General features: G+C 32.8%; 1 protein-coding gene and 1 pseudogene across 6 annotated transcripts in view; one reads left to right on the top strand and one right to left on the bottom strand.

The window, feature by feature from the left end:
* CRY1 (cryptochrome circadian regulator 1) overlaps positions 1-19823 on the top strand; it is a 95268-nt gene that overhangs the window by 16422 nt on the left and 59023 nt on the right. The gene's annotated exons all lie outside the window — the stretch shown is intronic.
* The window catches only part of LOC309609651 (small ribosomal subunit protein eS8 pseudogene), a 50958-nt pseudogene that overhangs the window by 15631 nt on the left and 15504 nt on the right, over positions 1-19823 (bottom strand). The gene's annotated exons all lie outside the window — the stretch shown is intronic.

Here is a 19823-nt window from a genome sequence, read left to right as displayed (position 1 = left end):
TCTGTGCAGTTGAGTTTTCTAAAAGCTACATGGTAAGTGATGACACTATTGGCTATGATGGCTAATGGAATGTGTGCTGATGTATTCTTGTGTTTTAAAATTTTTTCAGTTTTAATTTCTCACATGAATGTTGGTTGATATTACCTATAAGACAAAGCTCTTTGGGGTTACTCAGTAATTTTTAAGAGTATAAAGGGTCCTAAAGCCAAAAAAGTTGAGAACTGCTGCCTTAGAACAGCACCTGGCACAGGGTAGGTGTTCATTGTACACTTGTGGATTGAGTGTCTAAATGAATATTGTTCTGCTGAGTTTGCTAATGGAGTTTCATGTTGGCTTTCATGCATAAATTACACTCAGTATGATATTGCCTATCATTTTCTTTAAAGTTGTTTAAAACCTTAAAGACCCTTGTGAAGCAAAGCAGTACAGAATTCCTCTAGTACATTTTTTTCTTCTGATCTATTATAGCTATCTTATCCACAGGTAATTAGAAACTTTTTTGGTGATTTGCCGTTTATCAAGCCTTTTTGAAGCATTCAATTTAGTTTTCTTTTTACACTCATTCAGTCACTTTATATAAAATGTAATTATGTGATTACAATAAGAAATTCAGCTGGCATGAACAGGTTTAAATAACACAATTGACTGTTGACATGCCTAGAAGTTTAACTGATTAGAACAATAATCGGATGTAACACAGAGCAATAGCTTGCTTTTCTTAAGCTGAATTTAGCCATGGCCATCAGTCAGTCAGTATATGGCTTTGTATGTTTCACAGAAGTTATGGAGAGATTGTATGATGTCTGTATGGAAATAGCAAAAATAGTTATTAGTAATGTAAAAGCTGTAACTTTTCTTTTTAACTTGATATTTTAAAATTAATTCTGACATTTTTATTTGGTTTGGAGTGCATATTTGTTTTAATTGGGCATTAGAGTTTCCTAGAGATGAAAGAAGGAAAAATGCAGTTTTAAAAATGGGATTCTATTGACTCTAGTTATTTTTGCCATTTTTATCTTATCCCAGCTCTCTCCCCTCAGTAGCAACAATAACAACAAACTAATATCTTAACATTTGTGGTTTTTTTCTAGTTTTGCTGTTTTAAGTGATATAAGCCAGCAGGAATTAAAAGACTATAAATACAATGACTTAATATTAAACTACTATGCTATATAGTATGTATGTACTGGGCAATCTTTTTACTGTTATTAACATATGATGGGTGGTCAGATTCTAATTTGGGGGTTAAAATACCTTTTTTATTATAGGATTTAATGTTACTATTTTTTGTAGTGAGGGTCATAATTTTGGATGATATAATGGGAATAGAAAGGAAAGATTGAATGAAAGGGAAGTACTAAAAAGGATTTGGCAACATATATGAGAGATTTTAGAAAAAGAAACAATGATGATTCTAAGTTTTGAGATCCCAGAAAGGGAGCTATAAAGTCAGAAGGAGCTAGTTCAGGAGTTAGGATGATAAGCTTGTTTCAAGGTGTACTGTAGTTAAGGAAACAGTAGGATATCAGGTACAGGTACAATTGGTTAACAGGGACTGAAGCTGGGAAGGGAAGTTGGGACTAGATGTATATATATAATTGGAAATAATCCTTTGTGAGGTGATAATTCAAAATAGAAAATTATGAATATACTAAAAGAGAGACATAAGAGAAAACAAAAAGGAATGACAGTCTTTATGATTTTTGAAAAAATATACACGTTAAAATCTTTGTACTCAAAATTTTTGGTTTATAGCAGTAATAATAAGCTTCAAAGGGCCTTTCCCGCCCAAAGATGATATATTTATCTGTATGCTTTTCTAATTTATATTTTCATTTAAACATAAAAATATCTACTATTATATTGACACTGAGGTTGAACTCTAACTTCTTTTTCCCCAATTGAAGGTCATTTCCCCCAAATGGTGTTCAGATGCTCCAACAGTATTTATTGAATAAGATCCCCACTGAAGTGATATCTTAACCATATACTAAATTTTTTAATATTTTGAGGTCTGTTTCTAGGCTATTTAATTTTCAAAATATGAATTTTTTTCTGATGAAAAATAAATTGTAAATAATTCAAACAATATGAAGAAAGTATCTGGTAATAGTTTAAAAGTGCAAAAATATGAATGCATATGTATATTAATATGAAGCATATTTATACATAAACTTTGGTGTCTCTATTCAAAAATGTAAATGATTCATTGAATATTACTTTGGGAGCTAATTTTGTTAGGTTTTGATAATGGGATCATGTTAGCCTTGTAAAATACCTTATATCCTTTTTATACTCCCTAACATTATAAAAAAGATGAATTCTCTGTTCCATAAGGGTTTGCTAGAATTCACCCATGAAGTCTTTTGGGTTGGGGTCTTTTGGGAGTAGGCAGATTCTTTTTGTAGATATCTCAGGGTACCTGTGCAGTCCACACACTGTACTGCCAACATCAAAAACCTTGCTAAAGGGATGAATTTTAGCTTCCATTTTAGTAGTTTATGACTCTGTAATCTACTTTTCCTATGGACCGTTTATTGGATTTAGAGTCCATACCTGACCCAAACTGTTCCAGTTTGGAATTTGGAAGTTTGGAAAAGGGATACACAAACTCTAGTTGGTTGATACTGTGCCTTGACACTGAGCAGTCATAAAAAGCTAGATATCTTAGCATAGAAAGGTGATTGTAGAAAGAGAAAAACAAGACCATTTATTTCCAAAAAGGAGCAGGTATCCTGGGTTCCTAACATTCCAGAATCCTTAGACTTGACTGTATTTCCTGAGCATAGGTTACATGAGATACTCCAGTATTCTTCCAATTTTCTTTTTTTGTTTTTTTTGCTTGACTTAGTTTCTTTTTGGTCACTTTGATAATTGAATTTGATAATAATTCATATTTTCTTAAAATGTCTACCACTTAATCTAATCACATTTTCATATGTATTGCCAAAGTTGTATACTATATTCTTTTATTTTAATAACCACAATTGCTGTTATGGTCCCTTTCTTACATTACTAATAGGTATTTGTATAGTTTTCTTTTTTTCTTTTTTAGTGAGACTTGACAGATGCTTTTCTGTTCTGTTGATCTTTTGAAAGCATAGCTTTCACAGAAGGAAAAAAGGATATTGCCAAGAGTTACCTCCACAAAATGCATCAACTCAGATAGTTGGGTTCTACCAAACTTTTAAGAACATGCAGCTTCAGTGCTATAAAAACCACTGTTCTGTAGTATGGTAAAAGAAGAGGGAACTATAGTCCAGTATTATTTAGGAATAAAATGTACAAATTTATCAAATGGAATACAAAATCATATTTTAGAAGTATACTCTATTGCATATAGAAAATGCAAGGATAATTCAGTATTGGACATATATTAATATAAATCTCTATATTTAAAGAACAAAGAAAAATCATAAGATCATCTTCATAGATGCTGAAAAGACTTTTGATAAAGTTCAACATCCATTCTGAATAAGAACTAGCGCTAAACCAGTAATAGAAGGCTGCCTCCTTAATACAGTTATATTAAAAAAATCAGCTCAAAAGCCAGCATCATGCTTAATGAGTAAATTTTGGAAGAATTTCTGTAGAATTGAGAACAAGATACAAATGCTTGTTACCATCACTATTACTATCATTGTGCTAGAGGTACTAACCAGTGAAGTCTAAAAGGCATAACAATGGAAAAGAAGGTAAAATTATTGTTTTTAGATGATATGATTGTACATCTGAAATGTCCAGGAGAATCAACTGAAAGTGTTATAAATAATAAAAGAATTTAGTAATGTGGCTGGACACTATTTTTCTTAACCTTGGGTGCAGAGAGTTAAACTCATGTTTAGGTCAAGACACATTGTTGTCATGGGTGTATATAAAATCTCTTGCTTGATTTCTTTCTTTCTTTAGTCTCCTTTGTATCTATCTATTTGAATTTCCTTTCCCTCATAAAGAAATGTCTTAATGTTTGTTTATGTTATATTATTTTTCATAAAATAATTATATAGTATGTTATTACCTATATTCTAGTATATTTGTTTATCTTTTTGTAACTGTGTATTCTTGAAAAAAGGGTATTATTGTTTTCTGTACATTTATTTTTTAAGTTATGTAAAAGTCATAGAGTAGTAAATCTTATTCTGCTACTTTCTGTCACTAGGCGCTAAAATTTTAAGATTTACTCATGTTGGTACTTCTAATCCATTGCCTCTAATAGCTGCATAATACTTTTGTGGGACATTTACCTCATTTTACCTACCTGTTATCTTAGTGATAGCTACTTCCAATTTCCTGACATCACAAATTATGTTGCAGTGAACATCCTGTACATGACTCTGTGTAAGGATTTCTTTGGAACATGTATAAAAATGAATAGAATTGCTGAGTCATAAGATAACCCTGTACTTGGTTTGACTAAGAAATGCCAGGTTGCTATCCCCAATAGCCTAACTAGTCTATATTCCCACAAGCAATGTATGAGTATTCATATATTCATATATACCAACATTTAAAAGTTATCCAGGTTTCTAAATTTTACCAATCTAATAAGTGTAAAGTAATGTTTGATTGTTTTGTACTTTTCTGATTATAATAGGTTTGAACATTTCTTGTTACATTGGCTTTAGAGGCTTTTTTCCTTCTATAAATTGCCTTTTAATAGTCTTGCTCATTTTTCTATTGACGTTTCAACTGTCTTTTTAAATTTTATTTGTAGGAGTCTTAAAATAAATATATATTAAAAAATACCAACAATGACTAACAAGCACGTAAAAGGATATTCAACATTGTTAGTCATTAGGGAAATGCAAAGCAAAACCACAGTGTAATACTACTTTACACCCACTAGGATAGTTATCATAAAAATTCTTTTAAAGGAAAATAAGTACTGGTGAGGATGTGGAGAAATCTGAACCCTCATACATTGCTGGTTGAAAGTGTAAAATGTAAAATGATGTAGCCATTGTGGAAAACAGTTTGGTAGTTCCACAAAAAGTTGTAAACAGAATTGTTTGTGGCTGTGTTATGGGTCATACCATATGACCCAGCAATTCCACTCTAAGAATTCCAAAAGAATTAAAAACAGGTATTGAAGCAAAAATTTGTACATGAGTGTCCATAGCAGCTCTGTGAACAATCACTAAAATGTCTTATCAACTGATGAATGGATAAAATGTAGTATATCCATACAATTGAATGGTTATTCAGTGATAAAAAGGAATGAGGTACTACAACATGGATGAATGTCCAAAACATTATGCCAGACACAAAAGATCACATATTATATGATTTCATTTATGTGCAGTATCCAGAATAGGTAAATCCATAGAGACAGAAAGCAAATTAGTGGTAGCCAGCGATAGGGGAAGGGAGAAATGGAGAATGATTGCTTAATGGGTACAATGTTTCCATTTGGGGTGATGAAAATTCTTTGGAACTAGAAAAAAGATAATGATTATGCAACATTATGAATTGAAGTAAATGCCACTAAATTGTGCACTTTAAAATGGTTAAAATTATGTGATGTGAATTTTACCCCACAAAATTACAAATAGCTTTCTTTCATATTAGGGATTGGCAAACTTTTTGTGTAAGGGCCAGGTGATAAATATTTTAGACCGTACAACTTTTGTCACAGCTACCCAAATCTCCTGTTGTAGCATGAAAGCTGCCATAGACAATTTGTAAACAAATGAACATGTCTGTGTTCTAATAAAACTTTATTTACAAAGCAGGCAATGAGCTGGATTGGCCCACGGGCCATACTTTGCTGACCCTCTGTTACATATAAACAACCAGTTAGAAAGTATCATAGGAAGAAAAATCCTTTTTATAACAGCAACAAAGAGAGATGACAATACCCAGTGATAACTTGAATTCAGATACAAAGAGATTGGTGATTGGATCTTATTCTCTGCCTAAACTCTTGTTCTCAAATAAGGGAGGAGGCAGATGTGAAATAGCTAGGAAATTAACTGCTTCATGATCCATGAGACTTCCTCAGTTGAGAAGGTTCTTTCAAGATTGAACAAAGAATATAGTTTTAAGCTTTCCAATGAGAAGAGGCAGAAAACCTATAATATCAGTTATCAGTCATTTGTAAGGTTTCAGCCTACATACAGACTCTTGCTCATTTTCCTCTTCCTCTTTTCTAAACTTTTCCAACATCTCCCTTCCCCAGTCAGCCTGCAGTCTGGTATCCTGCTGCGTAGATTCTCTTCCTTTTCTTCTAGAAAGGCCTCAGGAAAGTAATCTGTGTGTCTCAGTGGTTTAAAATATAAAAAACAAAACTATAAAACTTGTACAAGAAAACTTGGGAGGAATTTTTAAAATACTCTTGAAGTACAGGGTATGTCTTTCTAACATGCAATTTAGAAACTAAAAAGAAAAGATTGGTAAATTCAGTTAGATAATCATAGAGAAGTTGTACATGCCAATATAATCATAAAGTCTGAAGACAGCATGTATAGGGGAACAAGTCAATATGTATGATAAAAGTCTGGTTTCCTTAATATATTAAGGCCTCCTATGTATAAGTTAACTATGCATTAGTGTAGATTGTACCTTGGGTCAGCAGATTAAAGGGCTAGATGGTAAATGTTTTAGTCTTTGTGACCCACACAGATAGTCGCTGTCTTTTTTTTTTTCTTTTTAGAGAAGAATTTTTTTTTCTTAATTAATTAATTTTTTTTGGCTGTGTTGGGTCTTCGTTTCTGTGTGAGGGCTTTCTCTAGTTGCGGCAAGCGGGGGCCACTCTTCATCGCGGTGCGCGGGCCTCTCACTATCGTGGCCTCTCTTGTTGCGGAGTACAGGCTCCAGACGTGCAGGCTCAGTAGTTGTGGCTCACGGGCCTAGTTGCTCCGCGGCATGTGGGATCTTCCCAGATCAGGGCTCGAACCCGTGTCCCCTGCATTAGCAGGCAGATTCTCAACCACTGCACCACCAGGGAAGCCCCTAGTCTCTGTCTTATATTCTTCTTCTTTCTTCTTCTTTTTTTAAATATAACCCTTTAAAAATGTAAAAGCCATTGTTAGCTTGTGAGCCAATATAAAAACAGGCCATGGGTCAGATTTGTCCCATGGGCCATAGTTTGCTGACCCTTATTTTAGACAGTTCCTTCTTTCTTTTTGTTGAGCATTTTTTTTTCTTTTTGCCTTGTGTGATGTTGTTAATGTTGCGATTCCTGCTTTCTCTTTGTTTTGACTTGTCTGCTCTATCTTTGCTTTTATTTTTTGTATGACTCTTATAAACAGTATGTACCTGAGTATTCTTAACCTTATTTGAATTTTTAATCTTCAATAGCGAGATATGATCCATTCACATTTGACAGATTCAGTTCCCTATTTCAGAGACATTTTCTTCTAACATAGTTTTGAATACTTTTTCTATTCCATGTGTTGTGTTCACTACTTGAAGTTTACTAATTAAGTTGGATTGGCTTTGACTTTCCTATCTTTATGGTTTCAATCATTTCATTGTTTTTCTCTCCAATTGTTGTAGTCTACATGTCATCTCCTACAATTCCTACATGTTATAGTCATTTGGTTATACTGTGTGGATTCTGCCCTTTTCTATTTCTAATGTAATTCTGTAATGGGGGCCTATTATTAGTTTTTATTCTTCTTACGTAGCTCTGCAATCTTTTTATCTCATTTTTCTATTTTATCATTTTTGTCTCCAAGCATTTGGTAAATTGATTTTATGTTCTTTTTAAGTTCATCTGAAGGTGCAGATCTTTTGGGCAGATTTTTCTGCTTTTTTCTTGTGTTCTGTTTTCTTCTGTACTGGATTTTATGGGTTTTTTGCCTGCTGTGGAATTATTTTTGTCTTTTATTTGCATTAATATTGTGATGTTATTTCTTTTCATCTTATTCATGCATAATGTGGGAACGGTATTTTACTTTTTTAAAAATTTAAATTAACATGTAGTAAAATTCACTTTTTTTGGTATACAGCTCTGAGTTTTAATGCACAGAACATTACAACCACCACCAAAATCAAGATACAGAATGGTTCCATCATTCCAGAAAAATTCCCTCATTCTATCCCTTTGTATTCACACCCCACCCCCCCCCCTTTAGCCCCCTGGCAACCACTGATCTATTTTGTATTTTCTAGAATGTCATAGCATGTTGCCTTTTGAATTTGGCTTCTTTTACTTAGCATCATGCATTTGATATTCATCCATGTCATTGTAGGTAGCAGTAGTTCATTTCTTTTCATCGCTGAATAATATTCCATTGTATGGATGTTCTATGATTTGTTTATCCATTCCTCAGTTCAACAAATATTTGGATTGTTTCCAGCTTTTGGCAATTAGATAAAGCCACTGTGTAGAAAAGAGTTAACATAACAGACCTGAGATTGCTATCCCTGGAAAGCCTGTTTGCAAGGTTGGCTCTTGGCTATTGTCTGGAACTCGGATTTCAAGAGTGTTCCCACCATTCTCTAACTGATAAGCGTGGTTTATGTGCCTAAACTGTGTATGCTAAATACCTTCATTCCTTCTGGAAGTATGGAATTTTGGTACATACTATAAGCTATGGTGACTGTATGACCAGCCCCCAATAAAACCTTGTACTCCTAGGCTCAGGGAAGTTTCACTGGTAGATAGTACTTCATATACACTGTCGTAATTCATTGCTGGAAGGATTAAGTGCATCCTGCTGGGAGAGGACTCTTGGAAGCTTTCATCAGGTTTCCAATTTTACCCCATGTGCCTTCTTCCTTTGCTTGTTTTGCTTTGTTTCCTTTCTCTGTATTAAATCTTATTTGTAAGTATGACTATACGCTGAGTCCCATGAGTTCTTCAAGTAAATCACTGAACCTAGGCATTGTCATGGGGACCTCCCACATAACCACTATAAACATTCACACACAGGTTTTCTTGTGAATGTGGTTTTCATTTTGCTTGAGCATATTTCTAGGGGTGAGATTGCTGGGTCTTATGGTAAGTATATGTTTTAGCTTTATTAAAAACTGCCAAATTGTTTTTATACCATTTGCAAATGCAAATTGTACCATTTTGCATTTCCACTGGCAATGCATCAGAGTTTGAGTTGCTCCTCATCCTTGTCAGCATTTGGTATTATCAGGTTTGTTTTTTTTAATTTTCATTCTAATAAGATGTAATGGCATCTCATTGTGGTTTCAGTTTGCATTTTTATGTACTTCTCATATCTGTATCATCTTCAGTGACATGTGTGTTCTAATCTTTTGCTTATTTTTTATTAGGTTGTTTTTTGTTGTTGAGTTTTAAGAGCTCTTTACATATTCTGGGTACAAGTTGTCAGGTGTGTGATAAATGATTTGCAAATATTTTCTCCCAGTCAGTAGCTTGTCTTTTCATTCTCTTAACAGTGTCTTTCAAAGAATAATTTAAAAAATTTTTAACAAAATTCTGTTTATTAATTTTTTTTTGGTATGGATTGTAGTTTTAGTGCCTAATCCAAAGTTACAAAGATTTCTCTGGTGTTTTCTTCTAAAACTTTCATAGTTTTACATTTTATATTTAGGTCTTTGATTTGTTTTTAGTTAATTTTTGTGTGAGGTGGTGGTATGCGTCAAGGTTCATTTTGTTGCATATGGATCTCAGGTGGTTCCAGCACCATTTGTTGGTAAGACTATCCTTTCTCCATTGAATTGCTTTTACATCTTTGTCAAAATTCAGTGTGTATGTGTGTACTCATATATAAATTAATTTATTTGTGGTCTCTCTCTTCTGTTCCATTGATGTATGTATCTGTCCTTTCATGAAAAACCATACTGTCTTGAAATCAGGTAGTGTGAATTCTCCAAATTTTTTCTTTTTCAAAAAAATTTTTTGTCTATTCTTGTTCCTTTGCTTTTCCATGTGAATTTTACAATTAATTTGTCAATATTTACAAAAAATCCTGCTGGGATTTTGACTGAAATTGCACTGAACCTATAGCTCAGTTTGTATAAAACTGACATCTTAACGATATTGAGTCTTTCAATCCATGAACATAGTATATCTCTCCATCTATTTAGGTCTTTTTTTTTTTTTCATGCGTTTTGTAGTTTCAGCATGCAGAGCCTGGGAACTGTTTTGAAGCCCTCTGTTTTGTTATAGTATGTGTGTGTTCTCCCTAACTCCTTTCCTATCTATTGAGACCTTTTCAGTTTTTCCCTGGAAACTATACTTGGAGCTAAAACATTGCATTTAATCTACTTCTCTTTACTTGGTGGCATTGGGGTGTGTGTGTGTGTGTGTGCTTTGATTAGACTACAGCTTTTGCTTTAGAGCTGAACTCTGCTCTGTGTTAACTTGTGTTAAAGTTCTATACTAGTGTTCTTTCCATCTAGATTAGGAAATACCCTTTTCTCATGGGGGCATACTCTCAGGTTTTGAATTGTGAATCTTCCTCAATTTGGGGCCCTAGAGCTATGTTTTCAACATTTAAAGTCTGTCATGGTTGTTCTCCAGGGGTATTTGTATCTCCCCAGGCAAAAAATGATAAGGGTTCCTGTGGGTTTGGGCCCCAGTATTGATAGTTGCTGAAAATGGGAGTGGGGAGTTAGAGAGGAGCAGTTCACTCTGATTTTATTGTAGGTTTACAGAATCTTAATTTTTTTCTCTTTTACTTCTAGTTTGCTAAGACTTTGTTGATAGAAGTAAATAGCTCTAAGTAGTTATGACCATTGAGTTTTTCCTTTTGGCTTTTCTCCTAACGTAGAGGGACCAAAATGGCAATCCCTGTTAATTCCTCCCTCTTCTGCAGAAATTCTGCAGTCCTGCGGTGGTTATATGGGTTTCTAGTCTCAGTAGTTGTGTGCATTTCTTTATAACACTGATCATCACACTTCTTTATACGCTGATGCCAATAAAATGTTATTTTTGTGACTGCCAGTGGCGTATTTATTAAGTAGTGAATCTTAATGACATGTTACAGTTTCTTGGTGGGGCAAAAATAGTGATTTTTAATGTTGAGGATAAGATAAAAGGATTTCTACAGACTGAATTGCAGTACAAATGGCTTAATAGTCGAGTTTGACTCTTTCCTAGCACTTGATGATTTTGTTCATTTGTTTAGAGAAAGAAATTAATGACATACTAGTGGGTATATTAACAGAAAATGTGTATGTTTGTGTATAGCAATAGAATTTGAAGATATACTTTTAAGTCCAAATGCAGGTAAAAAGTAGATTAGCAATCCATTTGTCACTGTTTCCCCAATTCAAGCATTTAGCTGTCAGCTTTTGTGGGGGTGCATTGATTTAGTTTCTGAGTTCTTAAAGTATTCATGTCCCATTTTTGGTTATGAAATCAATTTTGCAGGTTGTAATGGACATTAAAAATAATGATATAGAATTAGAACTATCAGAGGGCACTATGTTATAAGGGTAAGCCATTTTATGAAACTTTCAGTTATACACATAAACACATACATGATTAGTTGTTCTCAATCATATTTCTTGCTATGGATCACTATCAAAAAAGTCACTGATTTAGTCTATTTGTCAGATGGAGAAATAGGTCCAGTGAGATTAAACCACTTGCCCCAGGCAATGTCTATGCCAATAGTGTCTTAATATAAAGCATGATTATTACATTCAAAATCCTTTTTTGTATAATTGAAAATAATGATGAAATTGTCAAGAGATATATGAGTACAGAAACTCACAGAGTTTCATATTAGAGTCCTTGCTCCAGGTTAACATTAACTAATTCAACAGTTCCCTATTGAATACAATTCATAGTTAAAAATATTATCAAACTGTTCAGAATTTTCAGTATTGTCCACAAAAAGCATCATTAACTTTGTCATATATCCATCAGTCTAATAGTCCTGTCAGAAAGTGAAAAGAGATTGTTATCTTGCTGTTAACTTACCAGCAATTCTGTTTTTGTTTTTAGAACAAGCGTTGTTTTCTAAGTGCTTCTAAACTTTATGTTTAGTAACCCTTTTCTATTATTTTCCAGGGGTGAATAATTAAACTTACTAGCTTATAGTTTTTGAATCTTCCCTACACATACACACCTGTTAAAAAAAAAAAAAAACAGACTTATTTTCTCATCTGCCGTCCTCTGACTCTTCTCAGTTTGAGCTTGTTCATTATTCTTGCCAAGATTCATCTCTTGGACTTCTGTTCTCTCTTTAGGTTTGTACATCCCTATTTAAAGTTTGTTGTTAGGGTAGATATATTTACCAGGGGCTAGTGGAATAGGACATTCTGTATTCTCTGTCATCTATTAATATTATATTATTATCCTGAGTATAGACTTGAATTCTCTCTGTTAATTTTCTTGGCTTGAGCATGATTTTTAAGAGGGTTGTGTTGTCATATCTAGCATTTAAAACAAAAACAAACAAAAACTTCAGCCTTAACATTGCAGACATTTTTTTTAAAGGTTTTTGTTTATTTTTTCAATTTTACTTGATTATACACCAGTCTTCTCACTTTTGAAATTTGGGCTTATGAGAAAACTCCTTTAGAGAGAGAGAGAGACATTCTTTTATCCCCTCCACCCCCAACTTAGTTTTTTTTCTCATTGCACTCATTCATAATAGGGTAGTCAGGACTTTATCATTTTTAATTCCTATGCTATATTGCTTCTTGATTTGCCAACCCATCATGTAACAATTGTCGTTTATGCCTGTTATGTAATAGGTACTTTGTAAATCTTTCTACTTGGCATTTTTTGTTCTTTCTTTATACCATTTTCAATCTTGTCCAGTTAGTTCAGATTTTACGGTCTTATCTACAATACTTTTTAGATTATAGTGCTTATATAACTATTTCCCTTGCTATATTATAAACACTTGGAAAGCCCCTAATTCAATGATTCTAAATATGTATCTGAGTTAGAACAGGAAACTCATACTAGGAAAGATCAGTGGTTTGTGTATTATTTTAGAGTTGGAACTAGAACCCAGATCTTCTGATTATTAAATATTATTCTCCCTAAGATAGGAGTAACTTGGTATCCATGTGGGGAAAAAAATCTGAATCCCTACCTTGTGCCATAACACAAAAAACCAATTGGAGATCCAGATGAGTAAGGTGAATCAGTAATGCTCTTAAAGAATAAAATGTAGGAGAGAATCTCCATGAGCTTAGAGGAGGCAAAGATTTCTTAACCAGGTTGCACATTCTTGTGTACATGTGCCTGCGCGTGTGCGCGCACGCACACACACAAGCATTAACTGTAAGGGAAAATATAAATTGGAATTCTTTTAAATTAAGAACTTCTACTCATCAAAAATGGCAATAAGATAGTAAAAAGGCAAGCCAGTGAGATGCCAGTGGGTGAAGATATTTGAAACACATATGACTGACAAGGGAGTTGTATCAGGAATGTATAAAGAACTAAAAGTCAGTAATAAAAATATAGATAACTCAATTTAAAAATGGGCAAGAATTTGAATAGGCATTTCACAAAAGAAGTTATCCAAATAGCCTTCAGACATGGTAAAAATTGCCCAAACCACGTTAAATATTTGGAAAATATAAGTTAAAACCACAGTGGAACACTGCTACATACCTTCTGGATTGATTGGCTAAAATTAAAAGATCTATCAGTACAAAGAACTGATGAAGATATGGAACAGCTGGAACTTTCATACACTGCTATTAGGAATGTGAACTGTTAACACTTTGGGAAACTCTAGGTCTCTATGTTGAGTGTTACATTACCAGGAACCCAGCCCTTTCACTCCTAAGTATATACTCAATAGAAATCTATGAACATGTGTGGATGAGTTCACTTTATATTCATAGCAACATTATTTGTAGAAATAATCCCAAAATTTGGGAATCCCAGTTGTTCTCAAACTAGTAACAACCCAATATTCACTAACAGTAAAATGGATAAATTGTGGTATATATTTATATATAAAAAAGGAACTGCAGCTATACACAGTGACATGGATAAAACCCAAAAATATGTTTAATGAAAGGAATCAGAAAAAAAAAAAATATATATACCACATAGATTCCATGAACTAAAGTTTAAAAACAGGCCAAACTGATTTTTGGAATTAGAAATCAAGAGAGTAGTTTCCTTTGTGATTTGGGAAGGCGTAGAAGGGGAGTTTTTAGAATGTTGGTTATGTTCTGTTCACAACACAAAAGTGATTAATCAAGGATGTTTGCTTCATTGTATTGTATACTTAACTATATTTCAATTTTAAAAGCTAAAAGAAGCAGTATGGGGGGGATAAACAATGGAATTCATTGAAGATGGATTGGAAAGAATGGAAAATTATTTTTTTAAGAGTCAAGGTGAGACCTTCTAAATCCATTCATCCATTCATCCAAAAGCAACAGTTGCTTAAAATTTGGCACATTTTCATTCATTGTTAATATTTTTTCTTTGCTATGTTTATCTTTATCAAAGTTAAATATTTTTATAGTTTAAAGTGTCAAAAAATGCTAAGGCTCCTTAGAAAAAGCACAACATGGTCCCTGTTGTCCCTTCTCCAATCATCCTCTTCCCTACTCCCACAAACCACCCATTGGAATTTTTATTGGAATTGCATTGTATTAAATCTACATACAAATTAGGAGGAATTGGTATCTTTACTCCATTGCATCTTCCAATCCATTTTATAGTATATTTCTTCATTTACCTTGGCAATAGCTAAAATTGTACTGAAAGACATTTTTCTCCATAAAAAGCTTTTGCGCTTTTGTTATATTTATTCCTAGATTCTTCATGTTTTCTAATGCTATTTGACACAGTATCTTTAAAAAATAAATTTGTTTGTTAGGAGAATATAGAGATGATTTATATCCATTAATGTTTAATTCTTATTTACCTATAGAGTCTCTCAAATTTTCTATGTATACATGTCATCTGAATAATGGTAATTTTGTTTCTTCCCTTCCAATCACTGTACTTTTTATTTATTTGGTATTTGTTTGTTTAGCTGATTGTTGTTTGTTTGTCTTACTGCACTAGTTAGGACCTCTAAGAAGTACTGAATAGAAGTGGTCATAGTAGGTTTCCTTGTCTTGTTCCACTTTTTAAAGGGAATCTTTTAATATTTCTCCATTGAGTATGCTTTTTGCTTAGATTTTTCATTAGTAGCTTTTCATCAGGGTAAACAAAGTTAAGGAAAATTATTTCTAGTTTTCTAAGAGTATTTTCATATATGTGGTTAAATTTAATCAAGTGCCATAAATATAATATATTCTATGACTTTTAAAGTGAAAAAAAAGATAAGAAGATAATATACTTAATTTTTCAAAGCCTGAAGTAGATTCATACCTTTTGCTTTACCTCCTGCATAGTACAGGGAATCTAGAATCTCATTTACTCCCTTCCATACTTAAACGTTTGCTCTGTGTTTTAATTCTGTCCTTTTAAAAAAATTCTATTAGGCATTATTACATAATTATTTTGTAAAGTCAGAGTTCATTTATATTTACCCATATATTTACTACTTTCTTTTCTCCTTGTTTTTCTTGCATACTAGACAATCATCTGAAATCACTTTACTTCTGTCTGAAACATCATTTAGAATTTCCTTTAGTGAGATCTTTTAGAGACAGACTTTTCATCTTTTATCATAGTATGTCTATATGTTTATCTCAATTCTTGAAAGATATTTTCATGGATATAGAATTTTAGATTGCTGTGTTTTGGGTTGTTTTTTGTTTTTCCAGCTTATTGAAAATATACTACTGTCTTCTAGTTTCCACTGTTGCTCCTTTGAAGGTAATCTGTAGTCTACCCCTACCCTCGAGCTGCTTTGAGGATTTTTCTCATTGTCTTTGAAAATTATTGGTGGGAAATTCCTGAGGGTTTCTTTCTTCGGAGAGAATTTGAACTTAATTCTTAGTGGCATTAGAGTCATTGCCATTTGAGGGACACTTTTAACTTTTTGGTCTGAAGTTTCTCAGACTATCCTGATGATTTGAATTTGGGCTGCAAATCTGCCCCAGGGCTGGTCAGTGCTTACAACTTAACAGATTCATTTCTTTTTGTTTATTTTCTTCCCTCCTTTTCTGCTGAATGCCAAGGCAACCTCACCACAGTGCGGTGTGAAAGATTTTGTATCTGGTGTACTCATTTCCTAAGAATTTGTGTAGTGTTTTGGCATATTGACTTAATATTTTTGGGTATCTTCTTTTAGACTTTCCGTCTTGGACTGATCCTAGGCTTTGTCTTCTGTTCGCCTTGCATCATTAGGTGATCAAAACCGCTCTTCAGATGCTTTGGGATTAGCAAATGCTCTTAGGGTAAAAGCTGATTATGTGTTCTACTTAGCTTTTAGTTTGTTAATTTTTATTGTCTTGTCAGCTCTTAGCTGCTTTAAGAAGATGTGTTTTTATATATATATTAACCAATATTTTTATTTGTTTTTAATGGGAATGTTGATCTAAATAATTAGGCCGTTACTTGAAATTGAAACCCACTTATTTTTGTGTGTGTGACCCAAATGTATGTAGCATCTGTACTTATTTTGCCCTTTTCATTCTTGATATTGCTTATTTGTGTCTTCTCCCTTTTTGTTGTGATGAATTGATCAGAGGTTGATTAATTTTATCATCTTCAGAGAACCAACTTTTGTCCTTACTGATCGTCTTTCTCTATTGTAGATTTGTTTTCAGTTTTATTAATGGCTCCTGTTACTTTTATTTCTTCCTTTTGATATCTTTTTCTTACTCTAACTTCTTGAGATGCATACTTAGGCTAATAATATTTAGCCTTTTTTCCCTAATAAAAGCATTTAGGTGTGTAAATACACCTTTAGTATTATTTATTTATAATATTTATATATTTCAAGCCTGTAAAGTTTTTCTAATTATCTTTTTAGTATTAATTTTTAGCTTAAATACACCAAGGTCAGAGAATATGCTCTGCATTGTTTAATTCTATGAAATTTGTTTAGACTTTTTTAATGTCCCAGTATATTGTCAGTTTTTTAAAAAAGTTCCATGTTCATACTATTCTTCCAGCAGTAGTCTACTACTGTGATTGCATGGAGTAATTTTTTTTCCTCATTCGGTCAAAGTTGCTAATGTGTTGTCCAAATCTTCTGTAATCATTTTTGGTCTGCTTGTTTATCTCAGTTATTATCAGAAGAGTATTAAAATCTCCCCGAATTTACTTATTTATGTATTTTTATTTTTAAATTTTTTTTTAATTGGGGTATAGTTGTTTTACAATGTTGTGTTAGTTTCTACTGTACAGCGAAGTAGAGTTCCCTGTGCTATACAGCAGGTTCTCATTAGTTAACTATTTTATACATATTAGTGTATATATGTTAGTACCAGTCTCCCAATTCATCCCACCCCCCCCTTTCCCCCCTTGTTGTCCATACATTTGTTCTCTACATCTGTGTCTCTATTTCTGCCTTGCAAACTGGTTCATCTGTACCATTTTTTTAGATTCCACAAATATGCGTTACTATACGATATTTGTTTTTCTCTTTCTGACTTACTTCACTCCATGACAGTGTAGAGACGTGGATGGACAAGGTCCATCCACGTCTCTACAAATTACCCAATTTTGTTCCTTTTTATGGCTAAGTAATATTCCACTGTATATATGTACCACATCTTCTTTATCCATTCGTCTGTCAGTGGACATTTAGGTTGCTTCCATGACCTGGCTATTGTAAATAGTGTTGCAACGAACATTGGGGTGCATGTGTCTTTTTGAATTATGGTTTTCTCTGGGTATATGCCCAGTAGTGGGATTGCTGGGTCATATGGTAATTCTATTTTTAGTTTTTTAAGGAACCTCCATACTGTTCTCCATAGTGGCTGTATCAATTTACATTCCCACCAACAGTGCAAGAGTGTTCCCCTTTCTCCACACCCTCTCCAGCATTCATTGTTTGTAGATTTTCTGATGATGCCCATTCTAACTGGTGTGAGGTGATACCTCATTGTAGTTTCAAAAATCTCCCCCAGTTTAATCGTGCTTCTCTCTGAAGTTCTGTCACTTTTTACTTTATACATTGTGAGATTATTATAATAGATATATGTCCTCCTGATTAATCAATGCTTTTAGTTTTTATCATTATGAAGTGTGATGGGTGTATGTGTAAAATTTATATATATATATATATATATATATATATATATATATATATATATAGAATATTTTCCTGGTGAATTGAAGTGTTATCATGAATGGTGCCAAGTATTTTTCCTTAAAGTTCATTATTTGATAATTGATATGGCTACGGCAGCTTTCTTTGATATTTTTATGGTGAACTTTTGGTATCCTTTTGTTTCAGTTTTTCCGGAAACTTTGTTTTAGATGTCTCTTGTAAACAGCATATATTTGGTTTTTTGGTTAATTGGTCTGACAGTTTGTATATTTTTAATTGAAGCCTATTTACATTTGTTATAATTGCCTATGTGTTTGGATTTATGTCTACCATCTTATTTTGTGTTTTCTTTTTGTTCTGCCTGTTTTGTTTTTTTATCTTTGCTTCTTTTAAATTTAATTAATTGTTTTAAATTTTATTCATGTCTTTGTACAAGCTTGGGAATTATACATTATTTTAACTATTCTTCTAGCATTTACTCTAGAAATTACTGCAACTATACTGATCAATGTCTAAAGTTAATCAATGACTTTGTCCATATATTGGATCATACCTTAAAACACTTAAACTTTTAAACTCCAGTTAGTTTTCCTCCTGACTTATATATTCTAATTCTGTCTGGTTTTTGTTTGTTTATTTGCTTTTAAAAAAGCCAAAATGCATTATTTTTATTGTTTTATAGAACTAGTGTTTATTTACCTACATATTTACTACCTTCTGTGTTCTTTACTCTTCCTAGCATCTCAAATATTACACTTGGAATCACTTTTCTTTTATCTCAGATACATCTTTTAGAATTATCTATAGTGCTAGTGGCAAACTCTCTCAAGTTTTGTTTGAATACTGTATTTCTGTCCTTACACTGGGTACAGAATTCTAGATTGACAGTATTTTTTTCTCAGCATATTGGAGATAATAGTTATAATCAGCCACCATTCCCACTGTTGCTTTTTTGAGGGTAATATGTTGTTCCTTTTTGTCTAATTTTAAATCTTCTCTTTCTGTGATATATTCTTCAGTTTTTCAATGATGAATGTAGGTGTGAGTTTCTTTATTTATTCCTCTTGGATTTGTAAGGCTCTTTGAACCTGAGAGTTGGTATCTTTCATCAGTTCTGAAATTTTTTCAGCTGTTACCTTTTCAAATATTGCCCTTACTTCATCTTCCTTTCTCCTTTTGGAACTCTATTTGTACATGTGTTAGATATTTTCACTGTGTTCTTAAGGTCTTCTCCATATTTTTCACTTCTTTGTCTCTCAGTATTTCATTTTATAAAATTTCTTTATGTCAGCTTTACATTTCATAAGATCTCTTTTTAACTGCATCATTGTGTTTTATTTCAATTCGTTTTTAATAGAAGTTTTCTTTGGTTCCTTTTCAAACATGCCATTTCTTACTCCCTAAACTTTTTGTCTTGTTTTTGTTTTTTGCTTGTTTGCCTGCTTTTATTTATACTTTTTTACTTTAAACATATTAATTAAATTATATTGTATCTGCTTTCAAAATGTATCCAAACTCAGACCATGTTTCATACCTCCATATTAACTACCTTGGCCCAAGACACTACATAGAATATTGCAATAGTTTCCTTTTAGACTTTGCTGGTTCTGCCTTTCCTCCCATTTAACCTATTATGATTCTTTGTGACCATAAGATCAGTCTTCTAGTGACTTACTTCTCAGAGTAAAAGACAACATCCTTACAATAGTTTATAAGATACTATGTGAACAGGAACTTGAGAACTTGTTAGCCTAATCTCTTACCACTCTGCTTTTCACTCTGTGTGCTGCAGTC

The sequence above is a fragment of the Balaenoptera borealis genome, assembly GCF_965194805.1.
Source record: "Balaenoptera borealis genome assembly, chromosome: 13".
NCBI lineage: Eukaryota > Metazoa > Chordata > Mammalia > Artiodactyla > Balaenopteridae > Balaenoptera > Balaenoptera borealis.
This window is presented reverse-complemented; position numbering and strand designations above follow the sequence as displayed.